The sequence below is a fragment of the Heterodontus francisci genome, chromosome 35 (assembly GCF_036365525.1).
Source record: "Heterodontus francisci isolate sHetFra1 chromosome 35, sHetFra1.hap1, whole genome shotgun sequence".
Classification (NCBI taxonomy): Eukaryota; Metazoa; Chordata; class Chondrichthyes; order Heterodontiformes; family Heterodontidae; genus Heterodontus; species Heterodontus francisci.
Window position 1 is genome coordinate 26,443,616 of NC_090405.1, and position 18,041 is coordinate 26,461,656.

Consider the following 18,041-nt stretch of genomic DNA (forward strand, 5'->3'; position numbering starts at 1 on the left):
CAACTGCAAGGTACAAAGGAAATTAGGTACAAACCCAGGCTCACACTTCAAAAACTGAGAGATACAAAGCAAAACACATATTCACCTACAAGTACAGAGACGAAGACACACTCAGAGGAGGTGCAGATTGAAGACACATGCATGTAACAGAAACTGATAGGGATAGAATCAAACCCTTTCTCACTTCTCAGAAACTGATAGATATAGACAAAAGCTGATGCTCACATACAAGTTGTTGAAAGATATGTGGTGAAACTCACAGAGCAATAGCAGAAACAAACAAGTACTGAATAATACCCACAGTCACAGACCAAAAACTGAAATATACTGAGTTAAACACCACTTTCTCACACCAGAAACTCATGGCTACAAAGTGAAGCTGACTCTATCCTCCCAGGCACTGACAGGTGCAAAAGAAAACACTCACGACGATTCCAGGACATGAAATGTACGGAATAAAACCTTTCAGCTGAAAGAATAGCATTAATGACAGGTGTGATACCCAGAATGCTCAGCGGCCTAGAATCCGCCCTATCTGTGACAGGAGCGGGGCGCGCAGGCGCGGTAGAGACAGCTTTGTCAGCAGCGAGAGCTGCGGGTTCGGAGTTGGAGCGGGATATTCACAAAGTGCGAGAAGACTTTGCGGACTCACACAGCTGGAGCAGGGCCTCAGGGCCACAATAAGATGGAACAATCCCATCTGTATCCCTGCGGATGGCGGTGGTGAAGCTTTTCCCGGTGAGGCTTCCCGAAACGGCGTCGATAAATGGATAAGAATTGGGGACTGGGCAGGGAGCGTCTCTAAATGAATAAAATTTGGGTACAGGTCAGGGAGCGTCTGTAAATGGATAAGAATTGGGGACTGGGCAGGGAGCGTCTGCAAATGGATAAGAATTGGGGACTGGGCAGGGAGTGTCGATAATTGAATAAGAGTTGGAGACTGGGCAGGGAGCGTTTCTAAATGAATAAGATTTGGGGACTGGGCAGGGAGCGTCGATAAATGCTTAGGAATTGGGGACTGGTTCGGGAGCGTTTTTTTATTCGTTCGTGGGATGTGGGCGTCGCTGGCTCGATCTCAGCTCGAGTAATGTGTCCAGTTCTGGGCACCAGGCTTTAGAAAGGACATCAAAGCTTCTGAGACAGTTCAGAGGAGATTTACTAGAATGATACCAGAGATGAGGGGTGTCAGTTCTCTGGACAGGCTGGTGAAGCTGGGATTGTTCTCCTCAGAGTAGAGAAGGTTAAGGGAAGATTTAATAGAGGTGTTCAGAATCATGAAGGATTTTCATAGGGTAGAGAGGGAGAAACTGTTTCCACTGTCCTGGTGGTCAGTAACCAGAGGACACAGATTTAAAATAATCGGCCAAAAATGTCAAGGGGAGGTGAGGAGAGATCTTTTTACCCAGTAACTGATTCGGATTTGGAATGAATTGTCTGACAGGGGAGTGGAAACAGATTCAATTATAACTTTCATAAAGGAATTGGACAAATATTTCAAAGTGAAATTCTCCAGGATTATGGGGAAATAGGCAGGGGGTTGGACTAATTGCATCTTTTTGTCAGAGAGTCAGCAGAGGCACAATGGGGCCGAATGGCCTCCTTCTGTGCTGTATGATTCTATGAACTTAAGAACGAGGAGCCGGAGTCGGCAAGTCAGCCACTCGAGCCTGCTCTGCCATTCAATACAATCATGGCTGATCTCATCACGGCAATTCTTGTTTCTTGCCAGTAGATGTCACTTCACTCCAATGCAGTGAAGTTTACAAATCTGAGAGAGACACAACAGGAAATAATTGTTCACATTATAGTGAATGTGTGGGATTTAGAAATACTAGGAGTGGAGACGAGTTATTACTTGTCTGCTCGATCCCCATAGCCCTGTAAAATTATTTCCTTCAAGTGCCCATTCAAGTTCCTTTTGTAATCCTCGATTGTCTCCATTTCCACCGCCCTCGTGGGCAGCGAGTTACAGATCATCACCAATCAGTGTAAAAAAGTTCTTGCGCACATTCCCCCTGTACCTCCTGTCCAAAACCTTTAATCTGTGTCCCCTAGTCCTTGCACCAATAGTTAACGGGAACAATGTTTCCTTGCCAACTTATTTAAAACTGTCATAGCCGAAAACACATCTATCAATTCTCCCCTCACTCTCCTTTGATACAGGTAGAACAGCCCTAGCTTTTCCAACCTAACCTTGTAACTAAAATCCTCCATCCCTGGATCCATTCTGGTGAATTTCCTCTGCATCCTCTCAAGGACGATCACATTCTTTCTTAAGTCTGGTAAGCAAAACTGGAAGCAACACTCCAACTGGGGCCTTCAATCTAATCAATTTCCCAAACATTCCGTACTAATACTGATTTCATACAGTTCCTCCTTCTCACTAGACCCTATGTTCCCCAACATTTCTGGGAGATAATTTGTATCCTCCGTTGTGAAGACAGATCCAAAGTATGTATTTAATTGGTCTGCCATTTCTTTGTTCCCCATTATAAATTCCCCCGTTTCTGACTGTAAGGGGCCCACATTTGTCTTCACTAATCTTTTTCTCTACACATATCTATAGAAGCTTTTACTGTCAGTTTTTGTGTTCTCTGCTAGCTTACTCTCATACTCTATTTCCCCCTTCTTAATCAATCCTTTTGTCCTCCTCTGCTAAATTCCAAACTGCTCACAATCTTCAGGTTTGCTGCTTGTTCTGACCATTTTATATTTCTCCTCCTTGGATCTAATACTTTCCTTAATTTCTTTTGTAAGCCACAGTTGAGCCACCCTTCCTGTTTTACTTTTGCACAGACAGGAATGAACAATTGTTGTAATTCATCCATGCGCTCTTTAAATGCTAGCCATTGCCTATCCACTATCAACCCTTTAAGTAACGTTCCCCAATCTATCAGAGCCAACTCCCGCCTGATACCTTCATAGTTTTCTTTGTTTAGATTCAGGACCCGAGTCTCGGAATCAACTCTCTCACTTTTCATCTTAATGAAGAATTTTATCATATTATGGGCGCACTTCCCCAAGGGACCCCACACAACAAGATTGTTAACTAATCCTTTCTCATTACACAATACCCAGTCCAGGATGGCCTGTTCTCTAGAGGTGTTATACACCTCTATCAATTCTCCACTCAATCTCCTTTGATATAGGCAGAATAATCCTAGCTTTTCCAACCTAACCTTGTAACTAAAATCCCCCATCCCTGGATCCATTCTGGTAAATCACCTCTGCGTCCTCTCAAGGACCCTCACATTCTTTCTAAAGTCTGCTGAGCAGAACTGGAAGCAACACTCCAATTGGGGCCTAACCAGAGTTTTATAATGGTTCAGCATAACTTCCCTGCTTTTGTACTCAATGCCTCTATTTATAAAGCCCAAGATCCCAATTGCTTTGCGAACGACTCTCGCAATATGTCTTGCCACCTTCAAAGATTGATGCACATGAACCCCAAGTTCCTCTATTCCAGCACACTCTTTAGAACTGTGCCATTAAGTATATAATGCCTCTCCCTATTCCTTTACATCACCTCACACTTGTCACTATTAAATTCCATCTGCCACCTGTCTGCCCATTCTGCTAGCCTATCACTGTCCTGTTGCAGGCAGTTCATATCATCCTCACTGTTTGCCGCTCCTCCAAGTTTGGTGTCATCGGCATATTTTGAGATTCTACTCTGTATTCCAAGATCCAAGTCAATTACCTTGGGCAAAAAAAGCAGTGGTTCTAGCACTGACCCTTGGGGAACACCACTGTCGACTATCCTCCAGTCTGACAAAGAACCATTTAATAAGACTCGCTGTTTTCTGTCCTTAAACCAATTTTCTATCCAATTGGACACTGACCCTCCTATGCCACGAACCTCAATTTTGTTAACCGCCCTTTTATGTGGTACCTTGTCAAACGCTTCCTTAAAATCCATATAAACAACATCCACTGCATTCCCTTCATCAACCTGCTCTGTTAGTTCATCAAAAAATGCAGTTAGATTAGTCAAGCATGAACTCCCATTTATAAATCCATGCTCACTCTCCTTAATTAACTCGAACCTCTCCAAGTGACTGTTGATTTTTTACCCTGATTATTCTTTCTAAAACCTTACCCACCGCTGCTGTTAATCTAACTAGCCTGTAGTTACCCGGACTGTCCTTACACCCTTTCTTGAATAAGGGTGTCGCATTTGCCACTGTTTAATCCTCTGGCACCTCCCCCGTATCCAGGGAATATTGGAAGATTATAGCAAGCCCTTCCGTTATCTGCATCCGCATTTCCTTTCGCAACCTGGGATGTGAGCCATCCGGACCAGGTGATTTATCTTCCCTAAGCACAGCCAGCCTTTTTAGTACCTCCCTCTCCTAATTTGTACTCTCTCCATTGACTCTACTTTCTTCACTTCAGCTGATATTTTGTCAAATTCCACTTCCTTAGTGATCACTGATGCAAAGTACTCATTAAGTAGATTAACATTGCCCTGCACCTCTAAGCTTATATTATCCTTTTTGTCCCTAATAGGCCCGACTCAACCTCTTACTACCCACTTATCATTTACATGCTGCTCGAAGATTTTTGGGTTTCCTTTCATGTTGACTGCCAGTCTATTCTCATAGAAATAGAGAATAAGCAAATATAGAAGATATAAGTATTTCCCATCCTTGATGAGGTGGAATTTTTTATGTTGTGGGTGGTAATGTCTTGGCCCACGAGTGTGGTGGAAGCAGAGACAATCAATGATTGAAAAGGAAATTGGATGGATACTTGAAGGAAAGAAACTTGCAGGAGGAAAGGGATGGAGCTGGTGAATGGAACTGACTAGATTGCTCCGGGGAGAGCCAGCATGGACGTGATAGGCCAAATGACCACCTTCTATGTTGTAAATGACTCTGTGTTGTTTCTCAAATTCAATCCACTGGTGCTTGGTAAATAATTTCAAAGTAAATTGTGCAACTGGAAAATCAGAACCAAGGCAAGGGACACATGAGGAAGCAAAATTGCTGAAACCTGGGATTGAACCAGGAACCTTTAGATTTTCAGTCTAACGCTCTCCCAACTGAGCTATTTCAGCCCTCTATTAACAGTGGCTTGGTGTCCTTGTTGTGGAAGAAAATACATACATTCAAGTTTTCCAAAAAATTAAAGAACACAACATGTGAGTAATATTCCCCATTGCTTTCTCAGTACTGATGGATTGTGAAGCGGGAGACAGCCAGAAGTGCCACTGAGCCGCACAGACCCCGAGCTGAGAATGAAATGAGATCAAATTCAATCTTTCATCGTGAGATGCTGCTGAGAGGTAAGAGTCCTGAATCAAAGCGAGACTTGCTCATTTCAAACACTCCCTGTACTCTCTGCTCATGAAGCCTTAAAAAAGGGAAAAACAGAATGGCACTCAAACTCACAACCCTGCCATTAAAAGTGTCATATTCGACTGACAGAACTGTCACTTCTACTCGGTCTCTTATTGGATGGATGCAACTCCAACGCAGGGATGGCATTCAAATCCTCCCATGGGTCCACATGTCAGACTGAGTTCCATGTTGTAGACTCAAGCAAACGAAATCTGCTCACTTCCAAAACTATCAGCGAATTGAAGCTGATTACAATCAACATCATCAGAGGTCAGAACTACCTGGAGAAAGAAGACACCCTGAAGAAGGATCCACATTTATTCAAAGGCATCGACAAAGTGAAAAACAAGAAAATCGATGAGTCAATGCAAGCCAAACAACAGAAACACTGAAGAATTCCATTCCATTCCAGTCCTGTTGTTTTTGGAGTCAGGTCACAATTACAGCAACAACTTTATATTCCCACTTGGCTATCTGTACATTTAGTTAATTACAATTTTGTCGACAAGCTCTTTGAATCCAGTTGTCTGGTCCTCAAGCCAGCTCCGTATGGAAGTCAATTCCACCTTCTGCAAGGCTGAAACCAATAGATAACCTTAATCTAAAAATGCCAGCAGACCAGGGCTCGTCCTGGACTTGAACCCGGGATCTCTCGCATGTTAATTAACCATACTCCCTAAGCGAGAATCATACCCCTAGACCAACGAGCCACTGACAAGTCAGGCTTTATTAGCTGCTGTGGAATTTCACTGGAACACCCCAGCCAATCATCCATTTTTTTTCAGATCAAAGCAACATCCTGCAAATGCTGAAATAAAAACAGAAAGTGCTGGAAATGTTCAGCAGCTCTGGCAGCATCTGTGCTGTGAGAAACACAGTTAACGTTTCAGGGCACTCACCTTTTGTTTCAGCCATCCTTTCAGACTGCTTCTGTCCATCCAATCTCACTTTCTATTCTATCCACATTCTAACCATTCACTACGTTGCTAGATTTTTCATGAATTCCTCATTTCTTTTATTAATGACAATTTTGTATTTCTGGCCTTTGCTTCAGACACCACCACAAGTGGAATCATGTCTCCATCTACCCAATCAAACCACTTCGCTGTATCCTCACATTGCAATGTTTCTTTAACCCTGACAGACTGTGGAGTTTCTGCTGCTTCATTGCAGTTCTTGCTTCCCGCCAGTAGATGTCACCTCACTCCAATACAGTGAAGTTTACAAATCTGAGAGAGACACAACAGGAAATAATTGTTCACATTGTAGTGAATGTGTGGGATTTAGAAATACTAGGAGTGGAGACGAGTTATTATTGCACTCTGCTATTACATCTTTTATAATGGACTCCAGCATTTTCCCCACGACTGATGTCAGGCTAACCGGTATATAATTCGCTGTTTTCTTTCTGCCTCTTTTTTTAAAAAGTGGAGTTACATTAACTACCGTCCAATCCATTGGAACTGTTCCAGAGTCGATAGAATTTTGAAAAAAGACCAGAAATGCATCTGCTATTTCAAGGGCCACTTCCTTAATTACTCTGGGATGTAGATTATCAGGCCCTGGGGATTTATCGGCCTTCAATCCCATCAATTTCCCAAACATTCCCTGCTAATACTGATTTCATACAGTTCCTCATTCTCACTAGACCCTATGTTCCCCAACATTTCTGGGAGATAATTTGTATCCTCCTTTGTGAAGACAGATCCAAAGTATGTATTTAATTGGTCTGCCATTTCTTTGTTCCCCATTATAAATTCCCCCGTTTCTGACTGTAAAGGGCCCACATTTGTCTTCACTAATCTTTTTCTCTACACATATCTATAGAAGCTTTTACAGTAAGTTTTTATGTTCTTTGCTAGCTTACTCTCATACTCTATTTCCCCCTTCTTAATCAATCCTTTTGTCCTCCTCTGCTAAATTCCAAACTGCTCACAATCTTCAGGTTTGCTGCTTGTTCTGGCCATTTTATATTTCTCCTCCTTGGATCTAATACTTCCCTTAATTTCTTTTGTAAGCCACAGTTGAGCCACCCTTCCTGTTTTACTTTTGCACAGACAGGAATGAACAATTGTTGTAATTCATCCATGCGCTCTTTAAATGATAGCCATTGCCTATCCACTGTCAACCCTTTAAGTAACGTTCCCCAATCTATCATAGCCAACTCCCGCCTCATACCTTCATAGTTTTCTTTGTTTAGATTCAGGACCCGAGTCTCGGAATCAACTCTCTCACTCTCCATCTTAATGAAGAATTTTATCATATTATGGGCGCACTTCCCCAAGGTACCCCACACAAGATTGTTAACTAATCCTTTCTCATTACACAATACCCAGTCCAGGATGGCCTGTTCTCTAGAGGTGTTATACACCTCTATCAATTCTCCACTCAATCTCCTTTGAGAAAGGCAGTATAATCCTAGCTTTTCCAACCTAACCTTGTAACTAAAATCCCCCATCCCTGGATCCATTCTGGTAAATCGCCTCTGCGTCCTCTCAAGGACCCTCACATTCTTTCTAAAGTCTGCTGAGCAGAACTGGAAGCAACACTCCAATTGGGGCCTAACCAGAGTTTTATAATGGTTCAGCATAACTTCCCTGCTTTTGTACTCAATGCCTCTATTTATAAAGCCCAAGATCCCATATGCTTTGCGAACCACTCTCGCAATATGACTTGCCTCCTTCAAAGATTGATGCACATGAACCCCAAGTCCCTCTATTCCAGCACACTCTTTAGAGCTGTGCCATTAAGTATATATTGCCTCTCCCTATTCCTTATGCCAAAATACATCACCTCACACTTGTCACTATTAAATTCCATCTGCCACCTGTCTGCCCATTCTGCTAGCCTATCATTGTCCTGTTGCAGGCAGTTCATATCATCTTCACTGTTTGCCGCTCCTCCAGGTTTGGTGTCATTGGCATATTTTGAGATTCTACTCTGTATTCCAAGATCCAAGTCACTTACCTTGAGCAAAAAAAACAGTGGTTCTAGCACTGACACTTGGGGAACACCACTGTCGACTATCCTCCAGTCTGACAAAGAACCATTTAATAAGACTCGCTGTTTTCTGTCCTTAAACCAATTTTCTATCCAATTGGACACTGACCCTCCTATACCACGAACCTCAATTTTGTTAACCGCCCTTTTATGTGGTACCTTGTCAAACGCTTCCTTAAAATCCATATAAACAACATCCACTGCATTCCCTTCATCAAGCTGCTCTGTTAGTTCATCAAAAAATGCAGTTAGATTAGTCAAGCATGAACTCCCATTTATAAATCCATGCTCACTCTCCTTAATTAACTCGAAGCTCTCCAAGTGACTGTTGATTTTTTACCCTGATTATTCTTTCTAAAACCTGACCCACCGCTGCTGTTAATCTAACTAGCCTGTAGTTACCCGGACTGTCCTTACACCCTTTCTTGAATAAGGGTGTCGCATTTGCCACTGTTTAATCCTCTGGCACCTCCCCCGTATCCAGGGAAGATTGGAAGATTATAGCAAGCCCTTCCGTTATCTGCATCCGCATTTCCTTTCGCAACCTGGGATGTGAGCCATCCGGACCAGGTGATTTATCTTCCCTAAGCACAGCCAGCCTTTTTAGTACCTCCCTCTCCTAATTTGTACTCTCTCCATTGCCTCTACTTTCTTCACTTCAACTGATATTTTGTCAAATTCCACTTCCTTAGTGATCACTGATGCAAAGTACTCATTAAGTAGATTAACATTGCCCTGCACCTCTAAGCTTAGATTATCCTTTTTGTCCCTAATAGGCCCGACTCAACCTCTTACTACCCACTTATCATTTACATGCTGCTCGAAGATTTTTGGGTTTCCTTTCATGTTGACTGCCAGTCTATTCTCATAGAAATAGAGAATAAGCAAATATAGAAGATGTAAGTATTTCCCATCCTTGATGAGGTGGAATTTTTTATGCTGTGGGTAGTAATGTCTTGGCCCACGAGTGTGGTGGAAGCAGAGACAATCAATGATTTGAAAAGGAAATTGGATGGATACTTGAAGGAAAGAAACTTGCAGGAGGAAAGGGATCGAGCTGGTGAGTGGAACTGACTAGATTGCTCCGGGGAGAGCCAGCATGGACGTGATAGGCCAAATGACCACCTTCTATGTTGTAAATGATTCTGTGTTGTTTCTCAAATTCAATCCACTGGTGCTTGGTAAATAATCTCAAAGTAAATTGTGCAACTGGAAAATCAGAACCAAGGCAAGGGACACACAAGGAAGCGAAATTGCTGAAACCCGGGATTGAACAAGGGACGTTTAGATTTTCAGTCTAATGCTCTCCCAACTGAGCTATTTCAGCCCTACGTTAACAGTGGCTTGGTGTCCTTGTTTTGGAAGAAAATACATACATTCAAGTTTTCCAAAAAATTAAAGAACACAACATGTGAGTAATATTCCCCATTGCTTTCTCAGTACTGATGGATTGTGAAGCGGGAGACAGCCAGAAGTGCCACTGAGCCGCACAGACCCCGAGCTGAGAATGAAATGAGATCAAATTCAATCTTTCATAGTGAGATGCTGCTGAGAGGTAAGAGTCCTGAATCAAAGCGAGACTTGCTCATTTCAAACACTCCCTGTACTCTCTGCTCATGAAGCCTTAAAAAAGGGAAAAACAGAATGGCACTCAAACTCACAACCCTGCCATTAAAAGTCTCATATTCGACTGACAGAACTGTCACTTCGACTCGGTCTCTTATTGGATGGATGCAACTCCAACGCAGGGATGGCATTCAAATCCTCCCATGGGTCCACATGTCAGACTGAGTTCCATGTTGTAGACTCAAGCAAAGGAAATCTGCTCACTTCCAAAACTATCAGCGAATTGAAGCTGATTACAATCAACATCATCGGAGGTCAGAACTACCTGGTGAAAGGAGACACCCTGAAGAAGGATCCACAATTATTCAAAGGCATCGACAAAGTGAAAAATAAGAAAATCGATGAGTCAATGCAAGCCAAACAACAGAAACACTGAAGAATTCCATTCCATTCCAGTCCAGAATCCAGTCCTGTTGTTTTTGGAGTCAGGTCACAATTACAGCAACAACTTTATATTCCCACTTGGCTATCTGTACATTTAGTTAATTGCAATTTTGTCGACAAGCTCTTTGAATCCAGTTGTCTGGTCCTCAAGCCAGCTCCGTATGGAAGTCAATTCCACCTTCTGCAAGGCTGAAACCAATAGATAACCTTAATCTAAAAATGCCAGCAGGCCAGGGCTCGTCCGGGACTTAAACCCCGGATCTCTCGCATGTTAATTAACCATACTCCCTAAGCGAGAATCATACCCCGAGACCAACGAGCCACTGACAGGTCAGGCTTTATTAGCTGCTGTGGAATTTCACTGGAACCCCCCAGCCAATCATCCATTTTTTTTCAGATCAAAGCAACATCCTGCAAATGCTGAAATAAAAACAGAAAGTGCTGGAAATGTTCAGCAGCTCTGGCAGCATCTGTGCTGTGAGAAACACAGTTTACGTTTCAGGGCACTCACCTTTTGTTTCAGCCATCCTTTCAGACTGCTTCTGTCCATCCAATCTCACTTTCTATTCTATCCACATTCTAATCATTCACTACGTTACTACATTTTTCATGAATTCCTCATTTCTTTTATTAATGACAATTTTGTATTTCTGGCCTTTGCTTCAGACACCACCACAAGTGGAATCATGTCTCCATCTACCCAATCAAACCACTTCGCTGTTTCCTCACATTGCAATGTTTCTTTAACCCTGACAGACTGTGGAGTTTCTGCTGCTTGATTGCAGTTCTTGCTTCCAGCCAGTAGATGTCACCTCACTCCAATACAGTGAAGTTTACAAATCTGAGAGAGACACAACAGGAAATAATTGTTCACATTATAGTGAATGTGTGGGATTTAGAAACACGAGGAGTGGAGACGAGTTATTATTGCACTCTGCTATTAAATCTTTTATAATGGACTCCCGCATTTTCCCCACGACTGATGTCAGGCTAACCGGTATCTAATTCGCTGTTTTCTTTCTGCCTCCTTTTTTAAATAGCGAAGTTACATTAACTACCGTCCAATCCATTGGAACTGTTCCAGAGTCGATAGAATTTTGAAAAAAGACCAGAAATGCATCTGCTATTTCAAGGGCCACTTCCTTAAGTACTCTGGGATGTAGATTATCAGGCCCTGGGGATTTATCGGCCTTCAATCCCATCAATTTCCCAAACATTCCCTACTAATACTGATTTCATACAGTTCCTCCTTCTCACTGGACCCTATGTTCCCCAACATTTCTGGGAGATAATTTGTATCCTCCTTTGTGAAGACAGATCCAAAGTATGTATTTAATTGGTCTGCCATTTCTTTGTTCCCCATTATAAATTCCCCCGTTTCTGACTGCAAGGGGCCCACATTTGTCTTCACTAATCTTTTTCTCGACACATATCTATAGAAGCTTTTACAGTCAGTTTTTATGTTCTCTGCTAGCTTACTCTCATACTCTATTTCCCTCTTCTTAATCAATCCTTTTGTCCTCCTCTGCTAAATTCCAAACTGCTCACAATCTTCAGGTTTGCTGCTTGTTCTGGCCATTTTATATTTCTCCTCCTTGGATCCAATACTTTCCTTAATTTCTTTTGTAAGCCACAGTTGAGCCACCCTTCCTGTTTTACTTTTGCACAGACAGGAATGAACAATTATTGTAAATCATCCATGCGCTCTTTAAATGCTAGCCATTGCCTATCTACTGTCAACCCTTTAAGTAACGTTCCCCAATCTATCATAGCCAACTCCCGCCTCATACCTTCATAGTTTCCTTTGTTTCGATTCAGGACCCGAGTCTCGGAATCAACTCTCTCACTCTCCATCTTAATGAAGAATTTTATCATATTATGGGCGCACTTCCCCAAGGGACCCCACACAACAAGATTGTTAACTAATCCTTTCTCATTACACAATACCCAGTCCAGGATGGCCTGTTCTCGAGAGGTGTTTTACACCTCTATCAATTCTCCACTCAATCTCCTTTGATATAGGCAGAATAATCCTAGCTTTTCCAACCTAACCTTGTAACTAAAATCCCCCATCCCTGGATCCATTCTGGTAAATCGCCTCTGCGTCCTCTCAAGGACCCTCACATTCTTTCTAAAGTCTGCTGAGCAGAACTGGAAGCAACACTCCAATTGGGGCCTAATCAGAGTTTTATAATGGTTCAGCATAAGTTCCCTGCTTTTGTACTCAATGCCTCTATTTATAAAGCCCAAGATCCCATATGCTTTGCGAACCACTCTCGCAATATGTCTTGCCACCTTCAAAGATTGATGCACATGAACCCCAAGTCCCTCTATTCCAGTACACTCTTTAGAACTGTGCCATTAAGTATATATTGACTCTCCCTATTCCTTATGCCAAAATACATCACCTCACACTTGTCACTATTAAATTCCATCTGCCACCTGTCTGCCCATTCTGCTAGCCTATCACTGTCCTGTTGCAGGCAGTTCATATCATCCTCACTGTTTGTCGCTCCTCCAAGTTTGTTGTCATCGGGATATTTTGAGATTCTACTCTGTATTCCAAGATCCAAGTCAATTACCTTGAGTAAAAAAAGCAGTGGTTCTAGCACTGACCCTTGGGGAACACCACTGTCGACTATCCTCCAGTCTGACAAAGAACCATTTAATTAGACTCGCTGTTTTCTGTCCTTTAACCAATTTTCTATCCAATTGGACACTGACCCTCCTATACCACGAACCTCAATTTTGTTAACCGCCCTTTTATGTGGTACCTTGTCAAACGCTTCCTTAAAATCCACATAAACAACATCCACTGCATTCCCTTCATCAACCTGCTCTGTTAGTTCATCAAAAAATGCAGTTAGATTAGTCAAGCATGAACTCCCATTTATAAATCCATGCTCACTCTCCTTAATTAACTCGAACCTCTCCAAGTGACTGTTGATTTTTTACCCTGATTATTCTTTCTAAAACCTTACCCACCGCTGCTGTTAATCTAACTAGCCTGTAGTTACCCGGACTGTCCTTACACCCTTTCTTGAATAAGGGTGTCGCATTTGCCACTGTTTAATCCTCTGGCACCTCCCCCGTATCCAGGGAAGATTGGAAGATTATAGCAAGCCCTTCCGTTGTCTGCATCCGCAATTCCTTTCGCAACCTGGGATGTGAGCCATCCGGACCAGGTGATTTATCTTCCCTAAGCACAGCCAGCCTTTTTAGTACCTCCCTCTCCTAATTTGTGCTCTCTCCATTGCCTCTACTTTCTTCACCTCAACTGATATTTTGTCAAATTCCACTTCCTTAGTGATCACTGATGCAAAGTACTCATTAAGTAGATTAACATTGCCCTGCACCTCTAAGCTTATATTATCCTTTTTGTCCCTAATAGGCCCGACTCAACCTCTTACTACCCACTTATCATTTACATGCTGCTCGAAGATTTTTGGGTTTCCTTTCATGTTGACTGCCAGTCTATTCTCATAGAAATAGAGAATAAGCAAATATAGAAGATGTAAGTATTTCCCATCCTTGATGAGGTGGAATTTTTTATGTTGTGGGTGGTAATGTCTTGGCCCACGAGTGTGGTGGAAGCAGAGACAATCAATGATTTGAAAAGGAAATTGGATGGATACTTGAAGGAAAGAAACTTGCAGGAGGAAAGGGATCGATCTGGTGAGTGGAACTGACTAGATTGTTACGGGGAGAGCCAGCATGGACGTGATAGGCCAAATGACCACCTTCTATGTTGTAAATGATTCTGTGTTGTTTCTCAAATTCAATCCACTGGTGCTTGGTAAATAATCTCAAAGTAAATTGTGCAACTGGAAAATCAGATCCAAGGCAAGGGACACATAAAGAAGTGAAATTGCTGAAACCCAGGGTTGAACGAGGGACCTTTAGATCTTCAGTCTAACGCTCTCCCAACTGAGCTATTTCAGCACTACATTAACAGCAGCTTGGTGTCCTTGTTTTGGAAGAAAATACATACATTCAAGTTTTCCAAAAAATTAAAGAACACAACATGTGAGTAATATTCCCCATTGCTTTTTCAGTACTGATGGATTGTGAAGCGGGAGACAGCCAGAAGTGCCATTGAGCCGCACAGACCCCGAGCTGAGAATGAAATGAGATCAAATTCAATCTTTCATAGTGAGATGCTGCTGAGAGGTAAGAGTCCTGAATCAAAGCGAGACTTGCTCATTTCAAACACTCCCTGTACTCTCTGCTCATGAAGCCTTAAAAAAGGGAAAAACAGAATGGCACTCAAACTCACAACCCTGCCATTAAAAGTCTCATATTCGACTGACAGAACTGTCACTTCTACTCGGTCTCTTATTGGATGGATGCAACTCCAACGCAGGGATGGCATTCAAATCCTCCCATGGGTCCACATGTCAGACTGAGTTCCATGTTGCAGACTCAAGCAAAGGAAATCTGCTCACTTCCAAAACTATCAGCGAATTGAAGCTGATTACAATCAACATCATCGGAGGTCAGAACTACCTGGTGAAAGGAGACACCCTGAAGAAGGATCCACAATTATTCAAAGGCATCGACAAAGTGAAAAACAAGAAAATTGATGAGTCAATGCAAGCCAAACAACAGAAACACTGAAGAATTCCATTCCATTCCAGTCCAGAACCCAGTCCTGTTGTTTTTGGAGTCAGGTCACAATTACAGCAACAACTTTATATTCCCACTTGGCCATCTGTACATTTAGTTAATTGCAATTTTGTCGACAAGCTCTTTGAATCCAGTTGTCTGGTCCTCAAGCCAGCTCCGTATGGAAGTCAATTCCACCTTCTGCAAGGCTGAAACCAATAGATAACCTTAATCTAAAAATGCCAGCAGACCAGGGCTCGTCCAGGACTTGAACGCAGGATCTCTCGCATGTTAATTAACCATACTCCCTAAGCGAGAATCATACCCCTAGACCAACGAGCCACTGACAGGTCAGGCTTTATTAGCTGCTGTGGAATTTCACTGGAACCCCCCAGCCAATCATCCATTTTTTTTCAGATCAAAGCAACATCCTGCAAATGCTGAAATAAAAACAGAAAGTGCTGGAAATGTTCAGCTCTGGCAGCATCTGTGCTGTGAGAAACACAGTTAACGTTTCAGGGCACTCACCTTTTGTTTCAGCCATCCTTTCAGACTGCGTCTGTCCATCCAATCTCACTTTCTATTCTATCCACATTCTAACCATTCACTACGTTACTACATTTTTCATGAATTCCTCATTTCTTTTATTAATGACAATTTTGTATTTCTGGCCTTTGCTTCAGACACCACCACAAGTGGAATCATGTCTCCATCTACCCAGTCAAACCACTCTGCTGTTTCCTCACATTGCAATGTTTCTTTAACCCTGACAGACTGTGGAGTTTCTGCTGCTTGATTGCAGTTCTTGCTTCCCGCCAGTAGATGTCACCTCACTCCAATACAGTGAAGTTTACAAATCTGAGAGAGACACAACAGGAAATAATTGTTCACATTATAGTGAATGTGTGGGATTTAGAAATACTAGGAGTGGAGACGAGTTATTATTGCACTCTGCTATTACATCTTTTATAATGGACTCCAGCATTTTCCCCACGACTGATGTCAGGCTAACCGGTATATAATTCGCTGTTTTCTTTCTGCCTCTTTTTTTAAATAATGGAGTTACATTAACTACCATCCAATCCATTGGAACTGTTCCAGAGTCGATAGAATTTTGAAAAAAGACCAGAAATGCATCTGCTATTTCAAGGGCCACTTCCTTAATTACTCTGGGATGTAGATTATCAGGCCCTGGGGATTTATCGGCCTTCAATCCCATCAATTTCCCAAACATTCCCTACTAATACTGATTTCATACAGTTCCTCCTTCTCACTAGACCCTATGTTCCCCAACATTTCTGGGAGATAATTTGTATCCTCCTTTGTGAAGACAGATCCAAAGTATGTATTTAATTGGTCTGCCATTTCTTTGTTCCCCATTATAAATTCCCCCGTTTCTGACTGTAAGGGACCCACATTTGTCTTCACTAATCTTTTTCTCTGCACATATCTATAGAAGCTTTTACAGTCAGTTTTTATGTTCTCTGCTAGCTTACTCTCATACTCTATTTCCCCCTTCTTAATCAATCCTTTTGTCCTCCTCTGCTAAATTCCAAACTGCTCACAATCTTCAGGTTTGCTGCTTGTTCTGGCCATTTTATATTTCTCCTCCTTGGATCTAATACTTTCCTTAATTTCTTTTGTAAGCCACAGTTGAGCCACCCTTCCTGTTTTACTTTTGCACAGACAGGAATGAACAATTGTTGTAATTAACCCATGCGCTCTTTAAATGCTAGCCATTGCCTATCCACTGTCAACCCTTTAAGTAACGTTCCCCAATCTATCATCGCCAACTCCCGCCTCATACCTTCATAGTTTCCTTTATTTAGATTCAGGACCCGAGTCACGGAATCAACTCTCTCACTCTCCATCTTAATGAAGAATTTTATCATATTATGGGCGCACTTCCCCAAGGGACCCCACACAACAAGATTGTTAACTAATCCTTTCTCATTACACAATACCCAGTCTAGGATGGCCTGTTCTCTCGAGGTGTTATACTCCTCTATCAATTCTCCACTCAATCTCCTTTGATATAGGCAGAATAATCCTAGCTTTTCCAACCTAACCTTGTAACTAAAATCCCCCATCCCTGGATCCATTCTGGTAAATCACCTTTGCGTCCTCTCAAGGACCCTCACATTCTTTCTAAAGTCTGCTGAGCAGAACTGGAAGCAACACTCCAATTGGGGCCGAACCAGAGTTTTATAATGGTTCAGCATAACTTCCCTGCTTTTGTACTCAACGCCTCTATTTATAAAGCCCAAGATCCCATATGCTTTGCTAACCACTCTCGCAATATGTCTTGCCACCTTCAAAGATCGGTGCACATGAACCCCAAGTCCCTCTATTCCAGTACACTCTTTAGAACTGTGCCATTAAGTATATATTGCCTCTCCCTATTCCTTATGCCAAAATACATCACCTCACACTTGTCACTATTAAATTCCATCTGCCACCTGTCTGCCCATTCTGCTGGCCTATCACTGTCCTGTTGCAGGCAGTTCATATCATCCTCACTGTTTGCCACTCCTCCAAGTTTGGTGTCATCGGCATATTTTGAGATTCTACTCTGTATTCCAAGATCCAAGTCAATTACCTTGAGTAAAAAAAGCAGTGGTTCTAGCACTGACCCTTGGGGAACACCACTGTCGACTATCCTCCAGTCTGACAAAGAACCATTTAATTAGACTCGCTGTTTTCTGTCCTTTAACCAATTTTCTATCCAATTGGACACTGACCCTCCTATACCACGAACCTCAATTTTGTTAACCGCCCTTTTATGTGGTACCTTGTCAAACGCTTCCTTAAAATCCACATAAACAACATCCACTGCATTCCCTTCATCAACCTGCTCTGTTAGTTCATCAAAAAATGCAGTTAGATTAGTCAAGCATGAACTCCCATTTATAAATCCATGCTCACTCTCCTTAATTAACTCGAACCTCTCCAAGTGACTGTTGATTTTTTACCCTGATTATTCTTTCTAAAACCTTACCCACCGCTGCTGTTAATCTAACTAGCCTGTAGTTACCCGGACTGTCCTTACACCCTTTCTTGAATAAGGGTGTCGCATTTGCCACT

The 18,041-nt window shown here is 42.3% G+C and overlaps 2 non-coding genes across 2 annotated transcripts; both read right to left on the reverse strand.

Annotated features, from left to right (window-relative positions):
• Positions 1-4,986: 4,986 nt before the first annotated feature.
• Positions 4,987-5,059, reverse strand: trnaf-gaa (transfer RNA phenylalanine (anticodon GAA)). Its single transcript has one exon. It is a non-coding gene; the product is annotated as a tRNA-Phe (tRNA).
• Positions 5,060-9,596: 4,537 nt separating this feature from the next.
• Positions 9,597-9,669, reverse strand: trnaf-gaa (transfer RNA phenylalanine (anticodon GAA)). The gene has a single exon. It is a non-coding gene; the product is annotated as a tRNA-Phe (tRNA).
• Between the last annotated feature and the right edge of the window lie 8,372 nt (positions 9,670-18,041).